We start from the raw sequence: 19,359 nt of genomic DNA, 5'->3' as shown, positions 1-19,359 counted from the left end.
ACAAGACCAGTGTTTAATGTCGCATAGGGAAACATGAATCTGCATTGACCATATACCGGCCGTTAGACAAAGCACATTAATCCAGATAAGCGAAAAAATGTACTTGTATGTGAACAACACTTACATTTTCACACTTGGAGACGTTGTACTTGAGGTGCGGACCAGTGAACTGTTGTCGAAATAATTCCGGGTTCCAACAGTCTCCACCAGCAATTGCATGAACCTGCAAACGTCTTCCGTAAATAAAAGTTCGGGTTATAAATCCAAATTTACGGAGCAGGATAACGAGATAACTAACCCCAAAATCAGGCTCAATAAAGTGGCGCTTTCCATAAGCGTCAGTTTCCCCGTACATTTCAAAATCCAGTTGAATGAGCCTTCTAGTGTAAAGACTCATAGTTGGATATTCAACTCTGTCATTGCCTTCAATGAAATTACGGATGTCTGTCCCCGTTAGTTTGATCGCAGTTGGCTTGACATGAGCTACCCAAGTAGAGCTATATGTAGGGGATAATTAATAAACATTGTGAACTTCAGAGGTTAGTATACTACCAAAAAAATTATGAAAAGTTCAAATACCTGGATACATCTTCAGTCTGATAGTTCTTAATCCAGTTAACTAATACATTCGTCACGTCTTTTGGACAGGAATGTACAGCGGCCATGTTGCCAAATGGAGAGTTAATAGAAGACTTGAAGCGCTGACGCTGAGGTTTGTCATGGGTAGAAAGACTGAAGTCCAAGTGTTTGGGTTCAGGGTACTCTCGTTTTATGCCACACACATGATTTAGTTCCCCTTGGCTGTTCTCAACGTACATGTCTTGTAGAATAATGCAGCTAGATGCTGCTATCTCAGGTGACATAGAACATGGTGAGATGGAACGACGGCAGTCCGCAGAATCTGAGAAAAAATGTAGGAAAAGTAATTAAGAAATGTAGATGAGAAAGGAATGAAAATGTATGTAACTAATACCTTTCTTTGATTGTGCTGGTGTCAGGTCAATGCCGAGATCAAAAGAGGGTGGCTCTATATCGCACAATGAAGGCCGTGGTTATGTTTTGTTGAGGTTTAGGCTCGTCTCTTCCTCACTCTTAACCGACCGATTTAAATCGAGTGATCCATTGTAACCTGGTGTACTCATTGATGTAGATGTTCTGGCATGCAAATTATCTGCTGCGGGTATGTTGGTCGTAAATTGCATATGAGCTAGAGCTGAAATGAAATACAGTAACCATTACTTACTAATATTGCTATCCGTCGTCCATGAAAGTTTCGAAAATACCTGACGGATGCTGCAGCTGAACATGAGAAGGTTGACGAAATACATTGGCGCAGGAATCCATATTTCCATCTGACAAATTGTCCCCTTGCAGGAATGCTTGCTGAACTATCTGTAAACATACACAACGTATTGGATTGCAGACACTATGCTAAACGAGTATAACTAGAGAATTATGAAAATACCTTGCTATTATCAGGATTGTTATCTGATGGGACAGCAGCACTTTCAGCTCGAAAAGCCGACATCATACCCAAATTAGGTCTGCTGTAACAGACATCACTTCTTGGACGTACCTGCAAGAGAAAAAATGCATGTAAGGACATAAAAATGAAAATAAAAATGTCTAAATAGGTCCTAATTCAATATGATAGACAGACTATAATGTAACAATCAGACTGTTTTCTACCTTCATCATCCCAAACTGGGTTGGCTTGTACTGATTCTTCTCTTTGAGGTCCATACTCATTCTTACTTTTATTGCGTGTTTATCATACGCCATAATTCGTGGGAAGCAATCATGCTTGAGACTTAGCGGACCCAATTCCAAGTTGTCCAAGTAGAATATCTGAATGTAGAATGTAATTATTAATTCAAACTATATGCAAGCTGTTTATGCAAACTTAGTTTTGTTAGGCAATGTAAATACCTGCAGAAATATGACACATCCGTTTATATACGTGGCTTTTGTATCATCAGTGAGCTTGTTGGCCAATGCCCATGCTGCTGCTATAATGTCATTGACGATATACCTTGCCCAGTTCCAGTTAGGGATGTCATCTAAATTCTTGAGCGCCATAAAATATTTTGGACATATATTGTCCAACGAAGTTTGTGGCGCGAGAAATTTTGTCATCAAAAGGAGAATGAAGGCAGTCTTGAAGGCAGCAATTTCGTCATCCGACATTGGTGCTTCATGTTTCTTGCTTAGAATATCAGTGAGTACACTTCTCGTGATTTTTTTAAACTCCGGGACATTCTGCCGGATGCATATTACATTTTTTATGTGACTGACTTCTTCCGTGGAAGGAATTCACAACTCCTTTCCCGAGAATGGGATACCCAGAACTTTGTGAACATCACCATCAGTGAAGTGTAGAAGAGTTCCATCACCCATTCTAATTGCTATTTCTTCTGTGGATACCCTAGATAGAAGGTTGTGACTAAATTCCCGAGAGTTTGTGATTTCCGGTAGTTTCAAAATTCTGTCAAACTTCATTTCAATGACTAAGCGTTTCTTTTCATTGTTAAAATCTTTCACGATGGACGAAATAGAAACGGGTGTGCATCTAGAAACCGGCGCTACGTATTTAACGGGAAGTGATGTTGACCTAACCGGTGGCTCCATAAAGTCGTCATCATGAGCTGTAGCGGCAGCCATCTTGCCACGACCAACACCAACAATTTTCTTTCTTCTAGCAGTAGCACACCTTTGTAACCTGGGCATGGATATACCTACAATTGGAAAAGAAAAACGTAAATTGCTATAGTTGTGATGGAGAAAAACGACCGCAATCGGCGACCATGGAGGTGACACTGGCTACCATGGCCAAGCTAGACGAAGGGAGGGATGATCACCTGGTATGCTCGTGTGAAGATGAACGATGGACCAATGATGATCTGATGCTTGCGGAGAGGACGAACGAAAGAGAGGTGAAATCGGCGGGGAGTAGAAAAAGAATCGGGGAGAGTGGACCACGTATAGGTATGTAAAATTCGTGCTGGATGCTTTGATTTCGTCCACCTTTAATTCGTCGGCCAAATTATGGCAGTGCATGAGCCTTTTTTTGGGTAAGCAATCAAATTAGAGCGCAAACTTTATTTTTGGAAACAGTCGAATTAAATATCAATAGAATAATGCGAGACATTATGACAGGTCCTAAATGATCCGCATGCAATATTTTTGGAAGGTGGAATCGTGACTGGCTAATAAATGTTTTCAATACTATTATGGAAGGTCCTAATTCGTGTGCATGCCGGTGTATTTAATGTTTTAACGGGTTGGGCAGCTGTAAACCCGATATACCTTGATCGGATGATGAGTTGATCAAACGGTTGATACTCTAGGTGCCCAGGCACCTAGGTGCCCCAAACAATTTACCTATATAGAACGGCAGTTTGGGATACCTAGGGTGAGGAATAGTTATTCTTCACCCCCTCTATTTTACCACCAATCCACTGTACTTTTACGTTCCGTAAGTTTTGTCTTATTTCTGACGTAAAAAGAGACCATAAGAAAATATATAATCGCCGTAAAAAATATTTGATGTTATGTAAAATTACAAACATAAAAACATAGTGTAAAATGTACATAATCTCCAAAAAAATTGTCTTATGACCTATATTTTTATTTTCTTATACCAAATTTTACATAGTGAATTAATAGGAATGTAACTATTTGAATTCCAAATATAATTTAATTATGAAGTGATCGTAAAATTACCTCGGGTGAAAAATAACTTATTCTGCACCCTGTGTGATGAATAACTATTTGAATTCCAAATATATATATATATATATATATATATATATATATAGTTCGAGGGTATGTGAAAAAAATATAAATTATGCTGAATATAACAACTGGGCCCACAAGTAGTTGGCATTCTGTCTTAATTAACTATATGTAGCTGATTTTTCTGTGATAAATCCATGTTCATACAATATACACATAAGGTGGCTTCTAAAGCTTTGTTCTTTTAGCGTCAACTCCCCAAAGTACTGAATGGTTGGATGACATGACAAATGATTTGTTCCCAATTCCCAAGTATACATGAACCTATCTATCCTTCTAACTCTTTCACTTTTTTTATTTTCAGTAAGGATGCTTCACTTATTGAATATATAGAGAAGCATGGTTACTGAAAAAAAAAGGTGAAAGAGTTATAAGACATCCTTCGAATCCTTCTTTGTCACATAGAATTCAAATAATCACAAAAATATTGGAGACACGCTGCTTGTGCTTGAGATTTCAGAGGATATATGGGTATTTGGCTTTTTTCTTTTCATGCAAATTGACTAGCCCGTGCGAATGCACGGGTTGACGACTAGTATACCTATACTAATTACAGACTCCCTAAAAATTAACACGTTAATTAGTAATTAGAAGCCGTTTATCTGGTGTGGGGCCGAATTATTACGGTCCAGATCTTCCAGCCACAGCCGGAAAAAACACAACCTCCAGATCTCTTTTTTTTTGAGGGAAAAAGAGAGCTTTATATATTACTTGTACCCGGATTACAATCTTTGAAGATTACATCAGTTATACTGGATGGCACACTGCCCATCATAAAAAAACTGCCATTAGATCTAGCATAAGCAGCAAGATTATGAGCAGCCACGTTGCTCTCTCTTCCAATCTTTGTCACTCTCCAGGATTGATAATTCTTCAATAACTCTAAAGAATCGTTATAAGTAGCCCACCATCTTGGCCTGATCACAGACTTTGCATTGAGGGCCTCCACAACAGCCGCATAGTCTGTCTCGAATATCGTCGGACCAAAAAATATTTTTTCCAAAGTTTGCATGCCTAAAAGCATCGCCTGCCCTTCAGCCTCTTCGGCATCACTGCACTCAGGGAGGATCCAGCCCGCACTAAACAAGACCTCGCCGTCGCTGTTTCTTGCAATGACTCCAGCCGCTGCCAAACTCGAAGTAGCAATGAAAGATGCATCAGAATTTACCTTCATAATGCCAACAGGTGCCCTGGTCCAATTGGAAGCATGGGCACTAAGTTCATATTTCGCTCTCGGAATTGCAGCCAGAGGACTTTTGCCCTTCAAGTCATGAGCAGAACTAATGTCTCCGTTAAGGCAGTACCAATAATTAGACAAGAAGACGACAGATTCGGCAATGGAAGCAGTACCTTTATGATGCACTATATCATCACGTAAGTACCAGGCTCTCCATAACAACAACAAGATTCTCTCTTTGGAGGTGTTATCACATTGGCTGAGTAACGTCAGCAACCAATCGGGTCCGGAACGAGCAAAGCATTCTTCTTTTGGCAAAGGCCAGACTTCCCTCATAGCTTCCCTGAACGCTCTAGCTTTAGTACAGCGAACAGTAGCATGGTATGCATCCTCAGGCTCCCTACCACAAATATTGCAAATACTATCATGTTCTGAAGTCCGCTTTAATTTGTTTTCTTTTGTTGGTAAGGAATCAGTAGCAGTTCTCCAAGCAAAAATTCTGATCTTGTGGGGGATGTGTGCTTTCCATATGAGGTTCCATAGAGACACTCTTCCATTGCCGTGACTATGTGATGATTCTTCCCAGCCTGTACCATTTTTCAGGTTCAGCCCCAACTTGTACGCACTTCTCACCGTGAAATTACCATCCTTTTCATGATTCCACGCTAGCACATCGCCAACAGGACTTGATGGTATCCTAATTTTACAAATCTCTAGAGCATCAAATTCATAGAACAAACTATGAATCAAAGGCCTATTCCACTCATTTGTGTTTGGAATAATCAATTGGTTGACCCAACAAATTCTGCTTCTGTTCTTAAGGGACATGATCGACATCCTTCTTGGCGAGGGATCCAATTATGTCTAAGAATCTGGATGCTTTTTCCATTTCCCACTCTCCATATATTGCCCTTCTTTAATAACTCAAGCCCATGTTCAATCCCTCGCCAAACCGGAGATGCATCCGAGGGGAAGACCGTATCCATGATATTACCTTTTGGATAATATTTTGACTTCAAAACTCTAGCACACATACTGTCCGGCCTTTGAACAAGTCTCCATGCTTGCTTCGCCAACAAAGCTTGGTTGAAAATTCTCATGTCACGGAACCCCAATCCGCCTTGCGATTTAGTACGAGTCATTCTATCCCATGACATCCAATGCACTTTCCGCTTATTTTGCTCATCGCCCCACTAAAAATCTCTAATGAGTTTTTCATACTGATCACAGAAACCAGCCCCCATCTTGAAAATGCTCATAGTGTAAGTGGGAATAGCCTGAGCCACTGATTTTACAAGGTTGTCTTTCGCACCATGAGACATGAACCTCTCAGCCCAGTTTGTAAGCCTTTTAGTGAAACGAGCTGAAATGGGTTGAAAATGTTCACCTTTCATGCGGCCTTCAGGGGTTGGAAGGCCCAAATATTTCTCCTCAAAAGTAGAAGTTGTAATATCCAAGGTACTAGAAATAGCCTTCCTGACCAGTTCTGGACACGCCTGACTAAACAAAATAGAGCATTTTCCGGGGCTAAGACATTGACCAGTACCTTGCTGGAATAAAGATAGAGCATCTTTCACACTTCGAGCTTGAGCTTCCGAAGCCTTGAAGAAGAGCAAACTATCGTCTGCGAACAACAAATGCGAGATCCCTGGGCTTCCCCTGGCCACTTTAATTGGGGTAATGTTTCCAACTTCACACTGCTTTTCCAGGGCCATGGAGAGACCCTCAGCCACAAAGAGGAACAAGTAAGGGCTTAGTGGGTCACCCTGCCTCAAGCCCCTCGTAGGGTAAAAGAACTCCAGAATTTCCCCGTTCATCCTCACCGCATATCTCACTGAGCGAACACAAGTCATAACCCACGATATCCATTTTTGGCAGAAGCCAAACTTGGACAAGGCACCTTCCAGAAACTTCCAATCGACGCGATCATAAGCCTTGGTCAAGTCTAACTTATAAGCGCAGTGAGTGTTCTGGGAGATTTTGCTCTGTTGGATCTTATAGAAGCACTCGAAAGCAATGCTGGCATTGTCAGTTATCATCCTTCCCGGGATAAACGCGCTTTGACTTTCAGACACAAGCTCATCGAGGAAAGGCCGCAATCGGTTGACGAGGCACTTGGATATCACCTTGTAAATGACATTGCAAAGGCTTATTGGACGAAAATCTTTAAGGCACTCCGGCGAGTTACCCTTAGGTATGAGGACGATGACCGTGTCATTTATGCCCTCAGGCATAACTCCATTCACAAAGAACTCCTTTATTGCAGCAACTACATCATCCCGCATAAAAGACCAATTTCTCTGATAAAAACGAGCCGGAAAACCATCAACACCCGGTGCTTTTAAAGGCCCAATTTGGAATAATGCATCACTAATTTCTTTCTCAGTAAACTCACTGCATAGCTGATCATTCATCTCAGGTGTCACTTTGGCCGAAAAGAGGTTGAGCAATGCCTCTGGATTTAGATTGTTATCCACCTTGTAAAGCTCTTTGAAAAATTCAGTGGCCATACTAGCCAATTCATTAGCACCTTCAACCCATTTACCTTTAGTATTGCGCAGTTTACTTATCTTGTTTTTCTTTTGCCACCAAGTGGCCTTTTGCTGGAAGTATTTCGTATTTTGTTCGCCCTCTCGAAGCCATTTAACTCTAGATCGTTGACGCCATAGGATTTCCTCTCTGTACAGATATTCATCCAGCACTAGAGACTTCCTACGAATTAGCTCGTCTCTCTGAACCGAAGGAGCTCTGTCCCATAAGTTGGCGAGTTGTTTCCGAAGGTACTGCACATGAAAAGTAACAGACCTAAAAATTTTACTGCTCCAGTATTGAAGTCCATGCTTCACATTAGCCAAATTCCGAGCAATCCCCTGCAGGCCCGAACTGGGCACATTATTCTTCTTCCAAGCTTTCTCAATTTCAGCAGAAAGTGTTTCATTTCTCTCCCACATGGCCTCATACCTGAATAATCTTTGGATTTTTCTCCTTTCTGGTACACCTTCATAGTCCAGTAATAAGGGGAAGTGATCAGACCTCGAGGAAATAATATGCGTGAGCTGAGCCTTTTTGAATCTATCACTCCAGCAAGGAGAGGCCACAACTCTATCAATTCTGGCTTTAACATTCTTCCCCCCCCCCCCCCCCCCGTTTATTGTCATAAGTCCAGGGTTTTCCTTTGTATCCAATATCATGAAGATTGCAAAAGTACAACATATCCCTGAACCCAGCCATTTGCCCTTCCGATCTTCGAGAGCAAGAAAAATGTTCAACTTGCCACATGGTTTCATTAAAATCGCCAATCATCATCCAAGGTTCACTCGCATTTGGTCGAATCCGCTTGAGAAGCGACCACATGTGGTGTCGGTCCTGTGCACGTGGCTCTCCATAGACAAAAGTTCCCCGCCACTTTGGGCCATTGGGGTCATTAGACACAAGCACATCAAAATAACGTGGACCATACGACAAAATCTTAATATTTATTGAATCATCCCAGTACAAAGCAATGCCGGCTCCTTTGCCTTTACCATCATGGGTAAGACAATGCTTCAGCCCTAGTCTCCATTTTATTGCCTTTACCTTGTCCTCACATTGCCTTGTTTCAGATAAGAAGACGATCCGGGGGCGGTAGGTCTGCACGAGGCACACCAACTCTTGAACTGTCCGGGACTGCCCCAGGCCCCGGCAGTTCTAGCTGAGGATACTCATTTCTCCTGACGGGCGTCGTCAATCGCGCCCGTCAGTTTACCGATAGCCCCGGGATCGGTTGCTTCCTTGCCACCCTTCAACCCTAAGTCCTGCCCTACCACATGGTGGTTCTCTCCACTACAGAGCTTTTTCTGGTTTACATTTTGTTCTGAGATGTTACTCTCCTCCTCTAACTGTTTTTCTACTGCAGAGCAATGTTGCCTCTTCCCAAGTGCCGATTTTACAATGGAACTGGCTCTGCCATCTACATCAGAAACAAGCATGGGGGAGCGACCAAGTCCCTTGCGACCCAGCTTGGCCACACCCAGACCCAATCTTCCCTTGCCCGGTCCAGAACCGGGGGGAGTTTTTGAGCCGATTGCAAACACCATGGACCCTTCTGGGAGAGCCATGGTGTTGTTGACAACAGGTTGCTGGATATCCTCGTAGCTCTGCGTCTTGTTTAGTTCGCTCGTGACGTACACCCCCGCCGTGGCCACCATATTGACGCCCGTAGGATCAGACGCCGACGCAGGAATACCCACCGTAGCCCCCGCCTTGTGCTCATTGGTCACCTCCTCCTTGTACTCATCGGCCTTGGGTTTGTTGCACACAGCAGGGGCCAAGGCATTGGTGTTGTTGGCCCTCTTCAGGCTTCCGGCGTTCACCGGCCTGTTATTTGATTCATCAGTGTTCTGTATCTCCCTGAGATTTGCTTCAGCCTCAGAGTCAACCAGAGTGCTTGTAACTTGAGACTTCTGGTTTTTATCAGTTTCCATCTCATCGCCCAGCGAGAGGCGAGCAACTTCATCCTGCATCTGTTCCACCGCTGACATAACCATGGCATGGCTGGCTGGATTAGGAGCACGCCATAGGGGAGTTGACGACCGGGATCCAGTAGCTTGCCCCATTTTTTCAGGTAGAAACCAAGCTCGGGGATCATCGAAATGTACTGGGAACACACCAAGCTCCTTACTGTACCTTAGCTTCTTTTCTGCATTTGGGAAGTCACACCTCGCTTCCATATGTCCTATGAATCCACAGAATAAACAGAAATTTGGCAATCTCTCATACCGCAGATAAACTGTCACCTCTTCATCTGTGATCTCATCGGCAAGCGTGATCTCCTTCTATAGAGCCGAGTACAAGGGCAGCTGCACTCTCACTCTGAGAAACTTGTCGCAGATATTGCCCCTCGCATGATTGTCAATCATCACCACTGGTCCAACCTGATCACCGAGGCGACGAGCAAGCTCCTTAGTGAGGAGGTAAAAAGGGATGCCCCTGAACTGTACCCACATCGGCACATGAGAAAAAATTACCGAAGCAGGATCAACTCCATTCTCCAGGCCGACGACCAAGAACGCATCACCCTTATACTGCCACGGCCCCCCCTTGATGACATGCTGCCGGTCTCCATCTTCAGAGAACTCGAGGACAAATTTTCGCCCATCCGCTGCAACCAGTTCACGGTCACCCAGCTCTCCTCGCACCTTCCAAACCTTCTTCATGTGGTCGATCAATTGCCTGGAGTTCACCAGCAGTACGGACAGGAACAGTCCGACCGCCAGGAAGCGTGCCTGCACTGCCTTCCGGGCCCCAGTTATGTTGATGACCAGGGTCTTCTTTGTCGGACCCTTCCCAGCCATGGCCAGCTCCTTCCCCGGCCGCTGGACCATGGTGGATAGGGCGTGGTTGCCGAGCAGGCCGGCCGAGGAACCAGCAGCAGACCCCGACCCGACTGCACCAAACGCCTCCACAACATCATCTCCCGCCTCCTCCTCAAGACCCTTCATCTGGTGGACTTCCTTTGCAGCCATGAGGCAAAAGTACGAACACCTTGTGTGCCACAGAATAGCACAACACTGGATACGAGAGACTGGTGATGGATTATGCAGAACAAAGCCTCCTCTAAATAGTAGATCCTCCATGGCCATGTTAATACCTTCATTATGCACCGAATTACTCCCTGTGAATGGGAGCCCTTCCATCTCCTTTAGCAGAAACGGCCTCCATGAATTGTCCTGCCCTTCATGACCCTTAAAGCCGGAATTAGTTGATTGCTCCGTTGATTGCCCACGTCCAGGATCAGGCGGCCCCTTTCTCTCATCATGAGGGGGATGGAAAATAGGAAAATTTGCTCTTACGATATCCAAATGAACTCTCAAAGACGCGATTTGGGTCTTTAGGCACTCGACGGTCGCGGCGGTTTCTCTGAGGCGGCTTTTGATACTGGCTAAATACCTGTGATCTGGTTGGGTATGATTGAAGGGGAGGGAAACAGGATTAGTTTTCGTGGAGACTCTGTTTTCAGGGCTATGCCATGGGCGGATCCTCGAGGAGAAGAGGAAATCGCCTGGGGTGGGTTTCGGGAGAGGAACAGGCGACATCTCGGGCTACTTAAACTTTATTTCTTTTTACGTCCGCGCTACAAGAGAGCCTCCAGATCTCTTTAATCTAACCAGCCACGGCCGGAAGAAACAAAGCCTACAGATCTTAGAATTCGTTCGCTCAATTGTATATTAGTTATATTGATCTGATATTCTGATCGTCCACACCGGTCTAATATAAACATATGGACGCATCTAATCAATGCATTAATCTCGCATGTAATTAGCTAGGAAGTCCACGCTGTATTTATATATATATATATATATAAACAAGTCTGCTGCACTTAAAAAGACAAGTCTGCAGCTAATCGACACATCTTGACTTGAAAAGACTGATCTACGCATCATGGCTCTCAGGTATTTAATCAAGTCCCGTCTCCTACGCATGTCTTTTCCATGTCATCTACGTCTCCTCCTCTTCATCTGCATGCTACTAGGCAACATCCCGCCTTCTCTTACACAGAGTTCTCATGCACCTGCTCAGGATCTCCATGCTCTCACCGTAGGTAGGACTTCCTGGCTGGCCGGCAGCGCCTGGCTGGTCGCTGCTGCCGGTGTCAGGACTGCCCGTCTGCTATGTTGTTACAGATGATCTTGCCTCTAGCCCATGCAAATCACATCGCCCTTTGTTTCCTTTAACAGAGGCATCCAACGGAATTCTAGGTGATGTCTTTCTCTGTACCATGTCTCAGTGCCGGAAGAGGAGACCCTAGGTTCATGCCCCTATTGCTGCAGATCCAATCCACGCCCCTGTTGCTATAGATCCAGACCATGCCCTTTTTGCTGCGGATCCAGGTATGCGCCCTCTTACGATTCTGTACAATTTTTGTTACCTCCAAGTAGCAGATGAAAATAGGTCTTTTACAAATAATCGATGATTGTTGTCAAACTATAATAATTCAATTTATTACTTCCTAAACAATTCAACTACTAACTCTATGTAGTTCGTGATACTCACATGACAAAGGAACAGGAAGTTGCCCAGTCAAAAGATAGAGAATCCAATGCTCCCAATATTGCTGCCAGAACCAACAAGACATAAATTACAACTGTTGCGGTAGATTGTGGTGCGTGGTCGATTTCTCCGTACAGAATAACGTGTTGCATGCAATAGTATAGGTATACCTTCTATAGTCCTCCAAATAAAAACAATTCATCTATTTTCAGATGTACGGCACACATATCTCATGTGTAGGTTGAGAATGGAAGGATGGCAAATTAACGACAGATCAACTGCACTAGGTACGTCATGCTGAGAGTTACAGGGAAGGATGACAGGATGTGCATAAGCCTGTGATGCGTGATGTTGCTGACAACGACATCAGAAGGCTTTTGTCAGACGCCAATGGTACAGGTTATATGATTCCATTGTTGCTACATTGTTTTCTTAGTATCTTAAATTAGCCATTTGCAAAAAATAAGTAGCTTAAGTTACTCAAGTGCTCCATTATGGTTTGTCCTGAAAGCAAGATTGGTTGTAGCTCTCTCATGTTGTCATGCTTCATAATATTTTGACACAACCAGTCCAACATAGAGAAGTCACCTTTTTTTTATAGAAATGGAGGCGTACCCCCGGCCTCTGCATCATGATGATGCATGCAGCCATCTTATTAAAAAGTCTCGAAGTAGTCCAACATAGAGAAGTCACCTCTGCCTTGCCGTAGCAACAACTGATGAAGTTTGTCTTCTTAGATGCCCCAAAAATGCTTATGTATGTTCCGTCCTCTTTCGTACATACAAGTAGCTTGGTATTTTCTTCTTCTTTCACTTCTATTAATAGTTTCCACATTTGGCTCTAATCACTCTTACACATATTGTGATGATACTCTAGAATCAGTGAAATTATCTAAGCTGCATCATCTAGAAATTTAGGTAATTGAGTACTAGAGTACACTTTTATCAATGGACTTTGATGAATAACAATTCATCTCAGTTCACATGCTTATTGTAGATGTTCTATGAATTTTTGTTCATCCATTTCGTCTATGTATCCATATAGAAGAAATGGAGAAGTCGTGTTATGTTAATTGAACGGAGGGATCACATGTGCATATACTCTCACTATTCTCATCATGAAATCTGGTGTTGGATCGATAGAAGCATCTCATAAGAGCATCTCCAGCCGTTGGCCCCCCAGGGGGCGCCTAAAATCGCCGCCTGGGGGTGACCCGGCGAAAAAAATGGGCCTAGGGGCAAGTTGGCCCCCAGCAGCCGCACCCAGGGCCGGCCCCAGGCGCGGGGAAAAAAATTGTGTAGCAAATTTACGCAAAGTTCGGCTAAAACGGGCCAAATTTCGGCAAACTTGGGCTTATATTCGCGGATTTAAGTCGGGTAGTCGCCATTACATATAAAAACTAATCAAAAAAAACTTGCTGAAGGCCGAGAAGTCGCCGTCGTCGACCACCTGCGCCCCGTTGGTGGACGCCAGCCGCTGCTGCTGGCGGCGCTCGAAGTACGCCGCCCGAGCCGCGTGGTTGTCGGCGGCGTACTGGGGGAGGGAGAGCTCGGCGTCGGTGAGGGAGGCCCGCATGATCTCGACCTCGTCGGCGAAGTAGGATGGTTTGGCCACGGCGTCGAGCAACGGGGGAATGGGCACTCCCCCATTGCTGAGCCTCCAGCCCGTCGGCCCGGCGCGCATGTCCGGCGGCGCCGGGATGTTCGCCTGGAACAGGAGCTAGGACTCCTGTTCGCGGAGCGAACGGCGGCCGAAGCCGTTGGCCGCCGCCTCGTCTCCGGGGAAACGCTCGGCCATCGAGGAGATGGAGTGGCTGGGGAGAAGAGATCGGCGGCGTCGCTCGGGAGATGGAGTGGCTGGGGGAGAAGAGATCGGCGGCGGCGCTTGGGAGAGGGAGGGCTGGGGGAGAAGAGCTCGGCGGCGGCGCTCGGGAGAGGTGGAGAGGTGGCACTCATCACAGGCGAGCGAGGCCATATATAGCCGCGCCGCGTCCGTGTGTACGCGTCCGAGGGAGGTGAGGCGTCGGCGCGCCGCCCCGTGAACGCGCCGCCCGTGAGGAATCAATGGCAAAGCTGACCGGCGGCAGCCTTGCCATTGATTCCCCGCGGTAAACCGAGGCGTCGGGAGAAGACGAGGCGGGCGGTGTCGCTGACGCGGCTGGCCCGCGGCGTTTTCGCGCCAAAAACGATTCGCCCGGCGCCCCCGAGCGCCCCCCAGCGCGCCGGAGGGTTGGGTCCGCCGGCGCCAATTCGGCCCGAGCCGGCGAAAAAAGGGCCCCTGGGGGCGTGACTGGGTCGATTTTTTGGCGCCGGCGGCCGAAAAATCGCCTGGGGGGCCTTGTTGGGGGCGCGGCTGGAGATGCTCTAATCCACAATAGTTGGTATACAAAACTTATACCAATTCACCTAAAATAAGAAGACTAATATAACTAAAATCAGCATACAAATCAAATGAACTAGCTGTATAGAATATTCAAACCCATGAAGACATAAGAAAGCATCTAATTATCATTAACTAAATGTTTGTTGTATGGATTACCATGAAATATTATTAAATACAGGTTTTTCAGTATGAGTTTACATGTAAAGCGTCTAACCAGTAATTGAAGTAATGAATTTGATCCTCCTTATCCTATGATTGCTGATGGAAAATATTATATTTCTTCGTGATAATAATTTTCAAAATAGATACACACATGATAATGGGTAATAATTCTACAATTTATGTGTTCTTTGACATTAAACTAGCCCGTGCGTTGCACGGGTCGACGACTAGTGCTGATAATGTTCCTGCGTAGGTTTCTACCTGTATATTGCTCACGTTCATGTGTAGGTTTCTATCTATTTATTGGTCATCAATCAGCAGCAAGCTCGATGCACATATGGCTTAATTCGATATGCATCACTCATATGGATGAGCTTGATAGGGGAGCTGAGCATAGCTTGTTAGAAGGATGAAACAAGGAAGCTTAAGAGGGACGCAAAGTATCTCGTCCCGAGCTCGTATGCTCCCCAACAAACAGTAAATTGGAAAAATAGTAAAATATTTAAAAAAATCTGAAAGTTTTTGGCTCCAAACTTTGACAAATGCTCTCAGTGTTTGCATATTTATTTTCGTCCTGAAATAACATTCTTGGAGGTCATGGTAAAAAAAAATCAACACTCCAAAAATGCTATTCTCGAAAGCATTTTAGAGTGTTCTGTTTTTTCCATGACTTTCACAAATGTTATATTATGATCAAAATTTGTAAGCACCGAGAACATTTGTCACACTAAGAAAATTCAGAATTTTCCGATGTTTTTTTTTTTTTTCATTTTTTTGAATTTAATGTTCATCCGAGCTCAAATGAGCTCGGGAGTAGAAGGGGACTTTTGGCTTAAGAGACATGAAGCTCCTTTGGGAATAGGAGACTTCAGAAAATAAACACCGCGCACCACATTGGACATCTGTGTGCGGCCGTGTAAAATGTGCGTGCATTTATGCAACGGGAGAAGAAGGAGCATGTGTGGTGGTGGCGCTAGAAAACTGGTGATGGGCCTTGGGCTAGTTGCCTCTGTGGTTTCGAAGAAAAGTGAAGGAAGCTACGGCACCATATTACAAAACAGTAAGATGTAGAGAGCTATGCCTTACCACAGCGATTAGGCACTCCCACCCATCCAATTCGGACGCGCACGGCCTGGATCACCTCTGCCATTCATCCAATCCCCATTTTTAGCAAGAGAGAGCTAGCAAATGTAAACTATGCCACTACTCTGCAGAACGGTTTTGGCAATTTCCTGTGAACTGGGCTCACATACTGTGGGCCAGGGTATTATGGAATTGGTGTTTTCGCCATTCAAATATTCGCTAAACAAAACGAGTTGTGGTTCCAATACAACACGGGTATTGTACATGTTCCCTTGCCTACAAGTAAGGATTTTCAATCATCATCCAGTGTCACGTTTGAAATGTTATATCGTCTTGGAGGTAGCTTTTGCAACAGAACTGACAAACACAGAGGATGGTGACTGGATTGATGAATAACGTGATGAGTGTGCTCCCATTTTCATATCTGGATCTATCAAGAAATTTGTGATTAAGCAAGATCAGGAGATGAGTGTACTCGAATGAACTTTTGATGCAGAAACATGACAAAACAGCAGAGAACTATTAATCACATAGACTTACCTAATTTGAGTGTTTTTGTACCATATCAGTGTAGAAGAAAAACTTCACTAAGACGCAACGTCCATTTACAAGCCACGGATTATACAAGCAGCACTAAAAATAATATTGCCGTCATTTCTCTTGTCCGTAACATCAAAGATCATGACTCATGAGATGTGAAATAGAGGGGTAAAATCTTTACTTTTTTGACTAGGTAAATTCTTTACATGAAAACACAAATGGAGGGTCAAAATCCTTGGTAAAGACATGTGTGTTTTCTTTATTCACAGCTTGCCCAACTACCACTCTAACACAGCACAGGTCTTAGGTCATACAATCACCACTGCCTCTCTCCTATATATACTACCCCATCTTGACATGAGCACATCGGAAAAGCCCAACATGTCACAGGCATACACACTTTTACACGCTCTTTCATATAGTTAGTTGCGGTATTTGAGCATAAGAGGGGATGAAATCAAAATTGAGATGGCATCCTAAACACAGATGACTAGGAGGCATAGGGAAAGTAACAAATACGCAGAGGAATCCTTGAGCGCCCACAAAGAGCGGTTGAAGAGCAGCTGTTGTAACTACTTCATGTATGAATGTGCAACACTGGTCGACCTGTGCAACAATGGTAGGTTGTAATCCCAGCATGATTGCATAAATATTCATGGTGCGTCTGCAAGAGTGTGAGCACCCCTGTGACTCAACACCACGCGGTGCTGACGAGGTAGGACCAACACTCCGAGAGAGCACTAGAAGGAGAAGGCCCATCTGCAGAATGGCAGGCCCAGACTGGGCATAAGTCCATCCCAGCCGCGTCTCTATAAAAAAAGCCATCGAGCCTACTTCCTAGTTCCTACGCTGGGTCTACCGGACTACCTCATCATGTCCAAGTTCAGTAAATGCCAACATACACACGTGATGGCCATCGAAGCTGTCAGGACCCAAGCCGAGAGTTTACTGACGAAGAGATGCAGCCACAGAAGATCCAGAGAAGCGACGGTCAAGATGAGCGCTAGAGATATCAACGGCTCGGATTCCATCCTCACCGTTTCCTGTAACTGTTACTTTTGTCGACACCGTGTGATCTGTAACAGTGCCGTTAGCTGTGAGCTGTGAGCTGTCCTGTTAGCTTATAAGGCACGCTAAGGGGAGGAGATGGAAAAAAGAAGATTCTTAGCATATGCTGTAGTTGGTAGAACCCTAGCTAGCGAACCAAGTCAGGGTCTCTGAGCTCGTGAAATTCCCCAAGTTGTATCCTTAAAATTCTACTGTTTTTCCACTGATAATGCAAGAGATTGAGAGGATCGTCTTGATCTGGTAATTTGATCCTCACAAAGGTATGAGAGAGCCAGTTGCAGTCCTCGGCGGCGAGTTGACGGCGGCGAATCAGGCTGTGGAGAGCAGGAGGTTGGGTTCTCTCGTAAAATCCCTCCCGTCCCTCCCAGTTTGCGGTGGCGGCGTCCGGTGGCGGCGACACGGCGGCGGTGAAATTCGGGAGCAGATCTCCGAGTCCGATCCGGTTGCTGAGAGATCTTCTCTCGGTGGTAAAAGTCCGGGGTCTGACGGGATCCGTGCGTCAAGAGGAAGATTCCGTTGAGCGAGGCTAGCGGGATCGGTCTCAGTCGCAGATGGCGGACACAAGAGCCAAGGTCCAGATCACAGTGGATCGAGTGGAGAAATAGGTAGCAGATTTGAGAGCAGAGGTAGAAGGTTTACAAGAGCTCAAACAAGAGGTGTGAAAACTCAGGTCAGAGATGGTCACTATGCCGAAAGTCGAGGCCAAGCTCTCTGAAATGAACGAAGGAATTCAGCAAACCTTATAGTTGATTTTGGAGAAGATGAACATATCAACTCAGAAAGCAGAGCCAGTCTCTTCAGATCTTAAAGTCAAGGAAAGTCAGATAGCGGCTGGTGGTCATGTACCAGTTTCAAAGCAGAACAATGTGCAGAATGAAGCAGATCCAATGATGAGAAATTTAGAGCAGGAGTTCAGAAGACAAGAGAAATTGCCGGTCACAAACACTGCTGGTCTCTCAACTGGATTGCCAGTATCACAGTTAGTAACTGAAAGCACAAGAATTAGTACTGTTTCACAACAAGAGGCTCCAATTAGTGGGCAGTTCAGAGGAGCTCCTACAAGTGTCAGTGCAACAGTACAGGCTCATACTCTGGGATTTTCAGGAAACAATGGGTACTTTGCTCCTGTTAGTGCTCCACTTTTCTCTCCACCTCACACATACAATCCCATCACAGGCCAGTACATCAATACAACAACAACAGCTCAAGGGGTCTCTCCTGTGTATAAAGCAGTAGGAAATCTCTATGATCTGCAGAGAAATCAACATTCTACTCAATTAGGAGGTCCATCATATTTTGCAGAAGCAGTTCTCAAAGGACCAAGGTTGGAAATTCCTCTTTTTAATGGAGAGGATCCTATTGGATGGCTCATAGCCTGTGAAAAATTCTTTGACATGTCTGGCACTCCATATGAGCAATGGGTTAATTTGGCTACTGGTCATCTACAAGGCAGAGCTTCGAACTGGCTGAAAAATATTTGTGTTCCATGGCAAATGGTTACTTGGCAACGGTTCTGCCAGATGATAGCTGACAGGTTCTCAGAAGCAAGTGTTCATGAAGCAGTGGAGTTACTGAAGAATATTCAGCAAACCAACACTATCACTCAGTACATTGACAACTTTGAGCAATGTGTAGCTCTAGTCAAAAGAGATCATCCTTGTCTCCAAGAAAATTTTCTGTTGAGCTGTTTCATTGGGGGTTGAAGGAGTGACATCAAACATGAGGTCTGTGGACAAAAACCGACTGGGATTATAGAAGCTTATTGGTATGCAAAAGTCTATCAGAAAGCTGCAGCTGCTAGGAAAGTTCAGGGTTTCCCAGCTTACAAATCAAGAAACTATGATTCTTCTTATAGAAATCAATCAACCCCATTACAAGTACAAGTACCTTCTCCAGAAAAATCTACTGTCCCTTTTCCAAAGGAGGCCAGAGCTTGCTGGAACTGCAGAGAGCCATGGACAAGACAGCACAAGTGCAAAATTGGGAAAACTTTACATATTCTGCAAGAACTGGATGAGGATGAGGACAGTGATACTGCAGAAGAAGGTGCAGGTGCAGATCAAGCTTACCAAACTGCTCCAAACACTCCTGACAAAGAAAAAAACAGCAGTCCTGTAGAAAAA

This window comes from Aegilops tauschii, chromosome 7 (genome assembly GCF_002575655.3).
Source record: "Aegilops tauschii subsp. strangulata cultivar AL8/78 chromosome 7, Aet v6.0, whole genome shotgun sequence".
Classification (NCBI taxonomy): Eukaryota; Viridiplantae; Streptophyta; class Magnoliopsida; order Poales; family Poaceae; genus Aegilops; species Aegilops tauschii.
The sequence above is the reverse complement of the archived record's forward strand: the minus strand, read 5'-3'. Positions refer to the sequence as shown.